General features: G+C 47.7%; 1 protein-coding gene across 2 annotated transcripts in view; it reads right to left on the minus strand.

Annotated features, from left to right (window-relative positions):
- The window catches only part of LOC119179535 (GTP-binding protein Rhes), a 149583-nt gene that overhangs the window by 30296 nt on the left and 105974 nt on the right, over window positions 1–13313 (minus strand). Inside the window, exon 1 of one of the 2 annotated variants that reach the window (XM_037430635.2) lies at window positions 1304–1650. The exons of the other annotated variant lie outside the window; for it this stretch is intronic. The gene's annotated coding sequence lies outside the window, so the exon portion shown is untranslated. Of the gene's footprint in view, window positions 1–1303; window positions 1651–13313 lie in introns of those variants that run through there. 2 annotated transcript variants of the gene reach the window in all.

Raw genomic sequence — 13313 nt, forward strand, 5'->3', positions numbered from 1 at the left:
AATGAATTCATTTCCGGGGACGATGCCGAGGCCACGTCAGTTACTTGCAGCGCTTGCATAATGCAACGCGTCAATTTATTACCACCGCTTTTAGTTTGAATAACATAGGCGCATTATTGCGGCACGCACCAATGTTGGAGCCGACATAGCCTTTAGGGGCTCAATTCGGTGCAACACGAGGCGGGTAATTAATTAATTAGCTCGAGCAATCGCGTATACCGCCAGTTATAATACATGTTTTAATGTCGCCTAACATTCGGTAGAACGAACCTCACCGTGTGATTGTCAGTTGTTTTTAGGGGCGAAGCTCTTTAAGGCGTCACCCGATCATCCACTGTAGTAACCAACCCTCTCTGATATGTGCCAACGCGGAGTTTAGTTTTTGGAGTGTCCGCTATATGGCGGTACATGTATATGACCACTGTATAATAAAAAAAATGTGAGATGGTGGTACTTGGAGTGCTAACTACCAGACGGACATATAGACAGAGAGATGGGCAAACGCACGGACGGAAAAACCGACGCACGGTTGGACGGATGGGTGAATGCATGAACGGATGGATGGACACTCCGCCCCACTCATCATCATTCAGTCCGTGGATAGGCTGTGATTTTTTTTTTTTTTGGAAGGCTTTGTTCTTCGCTAAAGTTACGCACCATCTTTCCGAATATTATGTTTTGCTTAACCATTTCGTCCGCCTGCAAACCATTAGAAAATCCACGAAAGCTTAAATGCTGCATGCGGCCGTAATTCTATGGAGGCTAAAATATTTTAGGCCCATGCGCTGAAATAGCTTTTAGCGCTAATGGACAACACACAAGAAGACACGACGACTGTACGACCGTGTACTGAGATTCAGGAGCTCGTTCGAAGAACACCGCCCCGCCGCGGTGGTCTAGTGGCTAAGGTACTCGGCTGCTGACCCGCCGGTCGCGAGATCGAATCCCGGCGGCGGCGGCCGCATTCCCGATGGAGGCGGAAATGTTGTAGGCCCGTGTGCTCAGATTTGGGTGCACGTTAAAGAACCCCAGGTGGTCGAAATTTCCGGAGCCCTCCACTACGGCGTCTCTCATAATCATATGGTGGTTTTGGGACGTTAAACCCCACAAATCAATCAATTAAATCGAAGAACACTAGACGGTCGAAATTTCCGTAGGCCCCCACTACTGCGTGCCTCAGAATCACATATTGGTCTCAAGTCTTAGAACACCAACAACTGTTTGCAAATAAACCCCTCACCCAATCGCTCAACTCATCCGCATGCACACTCTTCGGGAATCAACAAAAGCCCCAACAACTCACCCAAGAAGCACAAGAAACCACGGTCTTCCTTGGGGACTTCGTAATGACGATGACCTTCTGTGGTTCGCAGCTAATCAGCAGGGCTCGCACTCCTCCGAAGGTGGGTCGAACAGAATCAAGAACAAACTAACTCCTACGAGAGAGTCTCGTGCACTGGGGATGTGCACGGGCCTTCGTCGACGTTCGCCCCGGCAGACGACGTCGACTGCTCGACGCCCACAACGACTTCGACGGCGAGCGGATACGAAACGAGCGGCCACGGCGGCGCACTGCTAACACTAAGTGACGCTGCCAGAATATACGCTTTTCTGCTCCCCTACGCGGGAGTCTATAGGTGACGGAAGCAGGCGCCAAGCACGTGGCGTCGGGGACGCGAAAGAGACGGTGACGTGCAGGCTCAGGTCAACATCAGCAGCTGCGTTAAGAAAAGGCGAGGGAGAGCACGATGGAAAAGTAGAAAAAAAAAGAAAAAGATAAACGGAGGCGACGAGGAAGAGACAATGCAAGAACAACATGTGGGAAAAAGTGAAAAAAAAAAAAAAAAGGAGGGCACCTTCTCCGGGCGAGGCGCGCATTGCGGCAGCCAAACGATGCAGCCTGAATAATCTGTCTAAATATTCCCTTTCATCGCCCGATAGGAGGACGCGAATGACGTAATACCGCACGCTAAAAATGATCGTGGTATAGAAGGAACGTCACGTTTCTAGAGAAGAAAAAAAGGAGGAAACGTCACGTGGTCTCTGACGCATTATTTTAGGACTACACGAAGGGCCCAAGTATCAGTTTTTTTATTTTGATAGTTTTTTTTTGACAGTCGACTGTGTTGATCGCCTACCCAAAAGCTTCTTTGCCCGGCCTCTGAGATGGGAGGCATTGGAATTTTTTCGTACTTTACGTGATTTTTCTATCACCTCCGTGTTCCGCCCACCTTTTTTCACTAAGCGTCGATGCCACGTGGTGATGCCATCGTGTACGAATATTTCGTAATGGTCTCATCACGGTGGTCATGAAGACACCATGATGTCAACGTCATTGACGTGATGGCGTCATCAGAAAGTTTGGCGAACTGTGACGTCATAATGACCGCGTACGGTGACGTGAACACATCATGAGTTTTTCTCCTCACTTGTTTACGCCGACGGACACTGTGTGCGTTTGGGGAGGCATCTGAGGCTTTAAAGGGGTACTGACACGAAATTTCGCGGCCAAGATAGCTTGCATGATCGATTCCCGTGAACATGCGTCCATCTACAGGATATCAACTGCGAATATATAGCTTGGAAGTCACTTTAAAATAATTTTGAAGTTCGCGTGAGCGATCGACCCCATCGCGCTATTCACACCCTCAAAGGGGACCTTTCTCTCGCGTAAGTTCCTCGCGTGACCATGCTGCCGCCAGTTACGATGACGTCATAGCCGCCAGTTACGATGACGTCATAGCCGCAAGTTACGATGACGTCATAGCCGCAAGTTACGATGACGTCATAGCCGCCATTTTAAAGACGACAGATTTTTTTTGGGGACCTTCGACGCAAAAGTTTTGGTCTGTATGTCTGTACATTTGTCTGTTTGTCTGCCATTAACGGTACCCTCAACGGCACCAAGCGACACCCCAAACGGCCGACCTCATCCACAGCACCCACCAATATAGCTCAAGATTCAGCGTTCATACTTGTGCGATTGTCAATTAAAAAGGAATTATTGCGCATATCTGATGCACCATAACAACATGTCAATGTTCTGTATGTGTGTCTTGTACTATAAAAGGTATACTTAAGTAATTTTAAGGACCGTGGTGTTTATCACGCTGCGCTGACCATGCAACGCTTGCACGAAAAGGCAAGTGTTTCCAACGCTTTGCTAGGACGACATGGTGGTTGCACCTACCCGTCGCCTCGCGTTCTACCCCTCATCACCTCCGAGATGGGCGCGCACACCGCGCGCTTCGTTTTCCAAGACTGATAGCGCTCATGTCTTACGTGTGACATGACTTCATGCGCTCGTTGGCTTCCGCTGCACGCTCGACGCACTCTAACGCAGCGCCTACTGAATACCATTCACCGAGTTTTTTGCGTAGAACATCAAATAAACGTTTTGTTCACTCTCTTCAGGCGCAAGACTATCTATTTTCGACGACATTCGCAGTAGAACATGTAGATACGGGGCCATTTTTTTATTTTGTCGTGTTTCCTTGAGCAGAATATTACTCAAGTGCTCGCCAATCCGTGGCTGTGGTGCACGAGTTGAAAGTTTTGTGTTCCATGACATTGCTGTTTGTTTCCTGTAGGAAAAAAAATTCCTGATGCGAACCGCGTGGAAGTGTGTCACAGCTCCGAGTGCTGACATGGTCGAGCGTCGCACCGGCTAGGTGGTGATAGTTGCACCTGGTGGCTTGTCAGTTCTGAAAACGAAACTGACGCTGCATAATAATAACGAGCCTCTAACTAATTATCTGTCACGTGCCGAAGAAAATGATGCGTTAGGCTATGACTAACAGGTTCCCAGCAACACATTGCTGCAAAAAAATATTCGAGGGCAAATTGTTTGTGTCAGTACCTTGACATTCCGCACAGGTATGTTTGTGTAATGCATAAATATGTGCGTTTGTCTGCAAGTGACTCCCTAATTAACCATCACGGCTGCTGGCACCAGCGCACTCACGACGAAAGCTACTGTACAAAAAATAAACCTGGAAGAGGGCCATTAGCGTGAAGATCGATGTGTAGTCATTACAGCATCTTGACCTTTCCGTACTAGTACCTCAATTTACGTTTTTCCATGTATGTGTGTACCCGTCCATCTATCCCGTCATGTACCGATTCGTCCATGTATGTGCTTATGTGCACGTGGCTCTGCCCAGTCAGATGAAAGAAAATGTATTGAGTGGACGTAAACACAACGATAGCGATGGAACAAGAAAAGAGGGCACTTTGATGGCGCGCCTTGCGAGATACAGCGCTAACGATCATGAGTGCCCACGTGTGTTTGTGTGCGTGCATGCGCGTGCGCTCTGTGAGTTAGCGAATTCGAGTTGCATGTACAGCCCGCGGGAAACCGCCAGATGTGCGCCTCTCAGCTGTTCCAAAATAAACACAAGGCTTTTTTTGTCTTCTTTGTTTTTTCTTCCGTTTTTTCCCTAGCATTCGTTATCCCTTAGTTTTTTTTTGTTTTCTCATCCTTCTTTCTCTCGCTTTCTTATTATTTTTTTTTGCATTTATCGAGAGTTGCTACTGTACCGGCAATCTCGCCAAGGCGTTCGTAACTTAACACCCTTAGGTGATCTACCCATAGCGCTACACGCCAAAGATGGGCAGCGAATACCCCGCGTGGACTCCATACGCATTCTCGGCCTCCTCGTCGAGGCCACTGGCTGTCATGCAAGAACAATTAAACATATCACAGCTAAAACCGAGAACATGCTCCGACTCATTCAGCGAGTCTCGGGTCGTAGACGAGGCCTTGGAGAGGCCAACCTTCTGCGCATATACCACGCGTTCCTAATGAGTCACATCAATTACGTCGCCTCTGCCCACAACTGGACGAAGGTAGAAAAGACGAAACTAAACACACTCATGCGCAAAAGCATTAAACAAGTCCTTGGTTTGCCTCAAAACACGAGCACTTCCCGTCTCGACCAACTAGGCATGCACAACGGCATCGATGAAGTGATCGAGGCCCAGACCACGGCCCAAGTGATCCGCCTCTCCTCCTCCAAGGCAGGCCGCCGACTTCTAAGCGAGGCCGGCATGTCCCCACACCCCTGCCTTGAACGCGCAGTAACCCTCCCCAGAGTTGTCCGAGCTACTTACATGGTAACCCCATTTCCGCGAAATGTCCACCCACAACACAACAAAGGCAGACGGCTGGCCCGCGCTCGCGCGATCCTAAACCGTACCGCCGCGAATCGCAACTCTACCGCATTCGTCGACGCAGCGCAATACGGTAACTCCTCCTCTTTCGCACTCGCGGTAGTAGATGGCGACGGAGCCCTACGCTCAGCCGCCTCGGTTAGGCTATCAACAAGCGCCATAGCCGAACAAGTTGCTATAGCTTTAGCGATGACCGACCCCTCACTCACTAATGTCTTCACAGACTCTCGCGCCGCCATTCGGGCTTACGAAACCGGCAACATCGCTCCAGAAGCAGCCCGCATTTTACAAACACGGAAATATACGGGCTCGCACTACCTCTCTTGGTTCCCTGCCCACATGGGCAAAAACGTTCACCCACAACAACCCAACCTCAACGAAATGGCTCATGATCGAGCACGAGAACTGACCCGCCGTGACGATCAATCAGCCACCGAAGAGCTGGGCCCAGACGTGCAGTTTAATGACCCACTACTCACCTTCCATGAAATTACCTCCCACTACCGACACAACAGAAGCCGATACCCTTTACCCCATTCAAAACTCGAACGCGCGCAAGAAGTAGCCTTTAGAATGTTACAAACGAGATCGTACCCATCACGGGGCCGACTCAGCCATTATAACTCAGACATAAATTCACAGTGCCCAGATTGCACAGAAGTGTACTGTTCACTCGCGCACATGCTCTGGCAATGTCCCGCGTTACCTCAGGGACCTCTCACCAGTGAGTCCGACTGGGAGGAGGCACTCAGGAGCCCCAATCTCCGAAACCAACTTAAGGCAGTCCAGAGGGCCCAAGAACTGGCGGAACGCCACCACGTTCCAGCCCCGACTCGGGCGTCGCCTACGGTAGCGGCTGCTAGGATGTCCCACGTGGGCACCCTGGTGGCTTAAACTCCTCAGGACCATATATTAAAGTTCTTGACTGACTGACTGCATTTATCGCCGTTCTGCAGCTGACAGCTTCAGCACCTCCCTCTCTGTTCATCTAACGGTCTCGCCATCGACTACCCTACCATATCGGACAAAAACAAATGGAGCTGATGTAAAGAAAAAAAGCTTGACGCGCTGCAGTCCGGAGCTTTATCGGTTGGCATTGGCCGAAAAGGCAGAGCGCAGATGTATCGGACGAGATCCGCAGGCGCTATCCCAGGGAAATTTTTGATATAAATATGTCAAGGCCATCATGTCTTTGTAAAAGGTCATCGCTAGATTTCAGTGACTGATAAATCGTATTTGAAGTTATGAGATCAAAAGAACCTATGTAGAGCGCCGAATATACGTTACATTGATGCTAAGAGCATGCACCAAACACTTAAGCTAGGCTAGAAATAATTATTGCAAAAACGCATCTTTTTAACCCTTATTTAAGCAGTTGCATTATAAATTACCTCTATATTGACCATATTTTTTGCGTAATATATTATCCGCATTTCCTATGTTTTCTTTTGTTGTTGTTTGTGATTTGGATAAGGTGAATAGATCGCTTCTTTGTCGGCCTGTTTTTTTTTTCTTCTAGTAAATATTCATGAAATTGTGCAGCACTAAGCTATTGTGTATTGAATATAGTCTTTGACGAGGCACTGCCCATGAACCCTAATGATTTATTCGCAGGAAACACATTTATATACAAAGGGATAAGGAAATAAGAAGCAGTAATAGACTGCAGAGAGTGATTTTGCAAAAAAAAAAGGCACCCAACTATTCCATCCACGGTTGTCTAGTGGCTGAGGTACTCGGCTGCTGACACCCAGGTAGTGGGTTCGAATCCCGGCTATGGCGGCTGCAATTTCGATGGAGGCGAGAATGCTGTAGGCTCGTGCGCTCAGATTTGGGTGCACGTTAAAGAACCCCGGTGGTTCGAAATTTATAGAGCCCACCACTACGGCGTCTTTCGTAATTATGTGGAGGTTTTGGGACGTTTATTTATTTCTTTATTTATTTATTTCTAAATACTACCAATCCCGAAGGGATCATAGCAGGAGGGCAAATACAATAGTTGAATACAACATAACACAAATTGTGATACAATGGAAACACCAACTAATTATAAAAAAAAAACGTTAAACCCAACTTACGTACCAAAATCGCCCAATTAACGCACGCACTCGCTCAGCGTTGTTCGTAACAACACGTGATCTCCAACACACACGACGTGTTTTTTTTCCTTTTTTTTAAACACGATAGTCTTTCTTGGGGACCTTCGACGCGAAAATTTTGGTCTGTTTGCCAGTACATTTGTCTGTTTTTCCACTCCTAACTGCACCGGGTACTTGAAACGGCTGACCCCGTCCGTAGCACCTTTCATTGTTGCTCAGGATTTAGCGTTCATAACGGTGCAATTTTCAATTAATAAGCAATTATCGAGCAAGTCTGCGGCACCATACCAGCGCGTACATATTTCCCTACAGAAATAATTTATTAACAAATAAGTCGTAAAAGTGGTGCCGCATTCCGTTCGCTTAAAGCACGCTCTGTTAAGCTGCGCAGTAAACAGGCGCAACTGACGGATGCATGCATGGCGAGGGCCGTTCATGCATGCATGGCAAGGTTTTGTTCGTCCATGAAAGCTGCACGCTCTCTTGTGACGTCTGAACAGGGGTACAACTCCTGCGCAGTTGAGTTTAGGCATTTGGAAGATGGGGCGGGTAGAGATATAGAGAGAGAACTACGCATGGAGACACAGCTTTTTTTTTTCGTAGGTTTTCTTTTACGTCTTCGTCGGCAATTGTAGGCGAGGACGATCCAGTAAAAGCGAGGGTCGATTATGTCTTTGTACTCGCGTGCAGGGTGTATAAATTAGTCTCCCGATTCCCGCTCGTGACGTCGGACGTGGAATAAAGGTGAGCATCCTTCAGAGAACAGCACCGTCGTCACACGCAAACGCGCAGATATAGCAACTGGTCGGGAGCTGTAATTCATCTTGAGTTTGTGTTCTCTTTTTTTTGTTCCTTGGGTGCTGGAGGACAATAGAATTTCGGCAACCCTCCGTTCTTGGCACGCATGATTCACGTCTTTTTTTTTCAGAGCTTCGATTGTTGTAATTATTTTTTCGAAACGTTTTGATTGCGTAGAAGAGGAGCTTTTGCATATGAAAGCTTCTTTGTTTGGCATGATAGGTGTTTTTCCGTTCCATCCAGCCTTTTGTGCTGCAGGAAGCTTTGAAGCTTGGTCATATCATAATAACTGATGGGGTCGAACAACCCCAAACCAAGGTACGATTATGAGGGACACGCTGTGGTGGGGGGCTCCCGCAATTTCAACCAAGTGGGGTTTCTCGACATTAACGGGACTCGCTCATTTTAACTTCCATATATAAAAATGCGGCAGTCGTGGGCAATACTCAGTTTCGCGAACCGTAAACTTGTACTTGAAGAGAAAACAGTGGTATGTGCGAAGAAGAAACTTTCGCGGCGGACTTGATTCATCACAGGCGTCTGTCTACATTCACTGGCTGTGCGAATAACTTTGACGAGTGAAGGTAATTCAATGAAATAACAAATTTTGCAGCCCCCACGTCCCTTGAGAATGAACGGTATGCGAAGCATGCTGAGTGAAGGTTACAGCGTAGTTATTTTTTTTTGAGGCGCAGGTTATGAAATGACACTAAATATACGTAGAAATTTTGCACGCCCAGACAAATGCTGAAGAGTGCAGATGTTGCAGATGTTTCATGGTGGGCGGTTGGGTGCGTGGATGAATGGATAGATTGACGGGTGGGTGAATGGACGGATGAATGGACGGATGAATGGACGGATGAATGGGCGGATGAATGGACGCATGGATGGACGCATGGATGGACGCATGGATGGACGCATGGATGGACGGATGGATGGACGCATGGATGGATGTACGCATGGATGGACGGGCGGATCGATGGACGGATCGATGGACGCATGGATGGATGGATGGACGGATGGATGGACGGATAGATGGACGGATGGACGGATGGATGAATGGATGGATGGACGGACGGACGGATGAATGGACGGATGAATGGACGGATGAATGGACGGATGAATGGACGGATGAATGGACGGATGAATGGATGGATGGATGGATGGATGGATGGATGGATGGATGGATTGGTGGATGGGCAGAAATATGGATGGATGAATGGATGGACCTTAACAGATTTGCGGTGCTATGACATCGACAAATTGGATGTGATACGAAGTACTGCTGGAAGGTAACTTCATTCGGTGTCATTTCGCGTAGCTCTACAAAACGCTGGTCTAAGCTTACACAGCCGCTCCAGGAATCGAAATAGTTTAAGTGCTGTCACTTCTCTAGTCTCCATGCGAAGTAATCAGTGGAACCGCAACACGTAATAGGGTACACAAGCCATGTGTTGAGGTAGATAGAGATGCCAAATTTCCGGAACCTTTGAGCAATCGGAATAAAGCCCGTTTTTTTTTCATTCATTTCTAAATCTTCGGAAAAAACTGGAAAGAACAAATTTTTTTCTTATGGTAATTGTTTATTGTCTAGCGCCAAGAGGAACAACTTTCGTTATGTAAATAACAGAAATAAGATTATTCTATTTGTACACAAATGAATGCAAAATTTATCAGATCGAAGGCAGCCTGAAGCATCGCCGCGACTTCATTTAGCTCTCTTTGAATTGTGTGGTTTCCCTAAAATTGTCACGGGAGTCAGAACAAAGAGCCCAGAGATGTCTATTTCTTTGTGGCTTGGACTATAACATTAATCAAGATGGTAACACACTCATAATCAGAGTTAGTACCACTGACTTCGTCTGTATCTTTCTTCATCATGTTAAGATGTCGCATATAAGCGCAGCTGCTGTTGCAGTGCTTACAGACAGCGACCCTCTGTTTCTCACCACCGGTCTCCTCTACCGTGAAGTGCATCCACATGTCATGATTTAGCTCAACTTTTTTAGAACCTGCTTGCACATGGCTTTCTAAGCGGACTTCTGCCACAGGTCACAGAATTGTACGAGGAAAAATCAAAACTGAACAATAACGGGAACCAAAATATTACAAAACCTTTCCCAACATGACTACAGCAGACCACACCCGAACGACGAAGCTACGCTATAGACTCAAGCTAAGCTGGCACTCGAGAAGCTGATTTCATATGACGTCGATGGCGAGTAGTCAACCATCGTTTGGTGGTTTGGTATAATGAGCGACATTTTGGTTTCACGTTCAACGCTGTGTACTGCCTAAGGGGTATTTCTGTACGTTTTACCTAACGCAAATTTTAATCAATTTTTTCAACTGTTCTAAAAAAAGGAAATAAACGTGTTTTTTTACAGATGTTTTCCTTTTTTTTCTAAATTTGCCTCTCTAGGTAGCGAGCGTGAGCACCCACCTATGCTTAGAGTTCACAGTTGCAGCTCGAGCTCCGCAGCCCCCTCCTTCACCCCCCCCCCCCGCACACCAGCGCCCTTTCATGCTCCTTAGCCCACTAAAAAATAGGCTGGGCGTTTATGATTTTCTTTAATGCTTAAGGAGCCATTGATGGCAGGCCTCGCACGTATGGCGATGTTGTCCCTTGCGCGCTTGGTGCGACGGAGATGACCGGCCATTTCGTCCCTCTTTCCACCGTGTTATTCACCACAGCCCGCCAACTTTTTACTCGCGGGTGGGACATGCGATGCGCGACGTGGAGTTATTGATCGGTACATTACGTTGGCGGAAGCGATGACAGACAAGAGTGTGGATATATTTGCTATCACGATCAAACTTGGTATTGCGCAAGGTCCGTGTTTGTGTGGTTACTTGACTTTGGGCAGTTTTGCAAGGTATTATTACCCTTCAGTGAAGCACATCGGAATGCGACGAGCTACATAAAACAAAGAGTAATATCTAACTCGGAGATCATGTGCGAATAGCGTTGAGTATTTTCTGCGGTATGGTGATCGGTCATAGTGTCACAGCTTCAATGTGCAGTAGCTAATATTGGCTCTATGTAGTTCTTACGACCGTCTTGCTCAGGGATTCACAAGGAAGAAAGTTTGATTGGCTGCAGAGTACTGACTTACGCAAATGACTCTCCAGTAAAACACTTCACAGACGGCAGAAGACATTTCAATCAACACGTTCTGGGACCGTTTTATTTTGTTTTCTTTCTCTAATTGTAGTTATAGGGTAGCAATGGAAACGCCGAAGCATGAGTCACGAGAGTATCCTTTACACGCCTTAAAACAATGACGACTTACACTCGAATAGCGAAAACCGCGGTATGCACAGTCGTCGGTGACCTGTATGACTCGACTGAGACTGCCATCTTCAAACGTGACTCATAGAGTGCCGTGTTTTCGAATAAGGTCGAAGAAATCTTGAACACTCACTGGTAGAACTTGATGAATTCGGATTGATACGAGACACCTCGAATTTCATTCTCATTTTTCTCCTCACTTTAGCCTTATTTTCCCTTCATTTTTATCAAAAGGGTACGTTCTAAGCGTTCGTCAATACACCGGCTGTTATGGCCGATATGAGCGTTAGCTCACGTCAACAGTATTTCGTAGACTGAGCGCATCGTCCACTTAACAAATGGCTGGTCACGCACGGAGTGAGAACCGTCTGAGTCTCTTCCCCGGCGGCGCCATCTTGATAATATGTCCCCTGGCGGCACCGGGGCGATTCAGACGACATCGAATGCACGGACTCAAAGCGCTCGGACATCGAACGCATGGAACGCGTCATGTGTTTTGCTGGTTTAATGAGTATTGACAAAAAAATTTTCACTTGTTTTTTTTTCTGTCAAATGATGGGCCAAGCCACCGAGAGCGTAGTAAGTGTGCCCGTATGCATGAGTGACCCCTGAAGAATTAATTAAATCATCATTTTAATAGCTACTTTCGGTTGCTACTGTACCTGGACGCCACTACATGGTATGAGCAGCAACATTGGGTGGTAGTATGTTCACGCGCAAGTTTTCCTGACATATCCTCGTCCGCACGTCGTTTCATCAATCGTCTGCTTTGTCTGCCGCGCGCCGCACGTGTGGCTATTGTCGTGACCGGTGTGCACAACGGTGGGATGACGTCAATTTTAAGGCGCCGATTCTTCATCGACAATTTTAAGTCGGTCAGCAGCTGCATGTTTCGCGTGTACGCGTCCGACGTGAATTGCAGGCCTGGGTCTGCGCCTCGGCCGCAGCGCCCGAAGTCAACCCACGCTCGTCTCAGCACCGGATTGGATGAAAATTGGTGTAGCTTGCACCTATTGCCCCCCCCCCTCCCCCCGTTTCATTGGCACAATGAAACGGGGGACAAACCTCACAGGGCGAAATGACGACAAATTCAAACATCAAAGAATTCTTTTGCCCTCTGATGAGCGAATATCTTGTATTCGGGTGCACGTACAGTATTCCAGACTATCTTTGTTCACACAGGTACGTTGGATGACGGTGACGCTCAAGAAGACGCTCAGGCTGCGATCTTTAGGGCGAACCTCCTTACGGTGTAAGGCAATCCCTTGTGAATGTACACTAGATGACGTTGGAGGCAGCCGCTACTTTCCTATTGGCTGCTGCGTGGGCTGTGCTGGCACGCCCGTTATGTCTCATTCTTCTGGATCGTCACCGTACGCGTCGGATAGTGCTCGGTGGCTCTAGAGGCTGCGACAAAGCGAGCGCGGCACCGGGCGGATCCGGAGACGGTACGCGCCAAAGAAGCCGCTGCGAAACGTGCGCAATGAGAAGTGGATCCCGATACGGCGCACGCCAAGGAAGCTGCTCCGAAACAGGCTCAACTAGGAGTGGACCCCGGAATGCGAGAAGTGGTGGCGAAGCAGGCTTGGCACCGTGCGGACCCTGATGCTGCTCCTCAAAGGATTGTCAGTATCACCGAAAAATCTCGAGAGCATCGCCCACCTCACCATCATTGACTTAGGGGATATGCTGGAATTTTTGTTTGTTTTGGAGCTGGACATCAGAACTAGCCAGGGAGAGAGAGAGAGAGGTTGAGGGAAAGGCCAACTACCCAGACTGCTGCGTGAAGTTAGCAGGTTTAGTTCTGTAGCCTGACGTCAATTTCATGTCGATGTTGGTAGGTATGCCACGAGAAAGTTGACTTCCTATCAAAATGAAATACCTGCATTTGGTGAGCGTCCTACTTGCTCATTGCCGTCTCTCAAAACAGATTTGTATGGCACAGTAAACTC

This window comes from Rhipicephalus microplus, chromosome 7 (assembly GCF_043290135.1).
Source record: "Rhipicephalus microplus isolate Deutch F79 chromosome 7, USDA_Rmic, whole genome shotgun sequence".
NCBI classification, from domain to species: domain Eukaryota; kingdom Metazoa; phylum Arthropoda; class Arachnida; order Ixodida; family Ixodidae; genus Rhipicephalus; species Rhipicephalus microplus.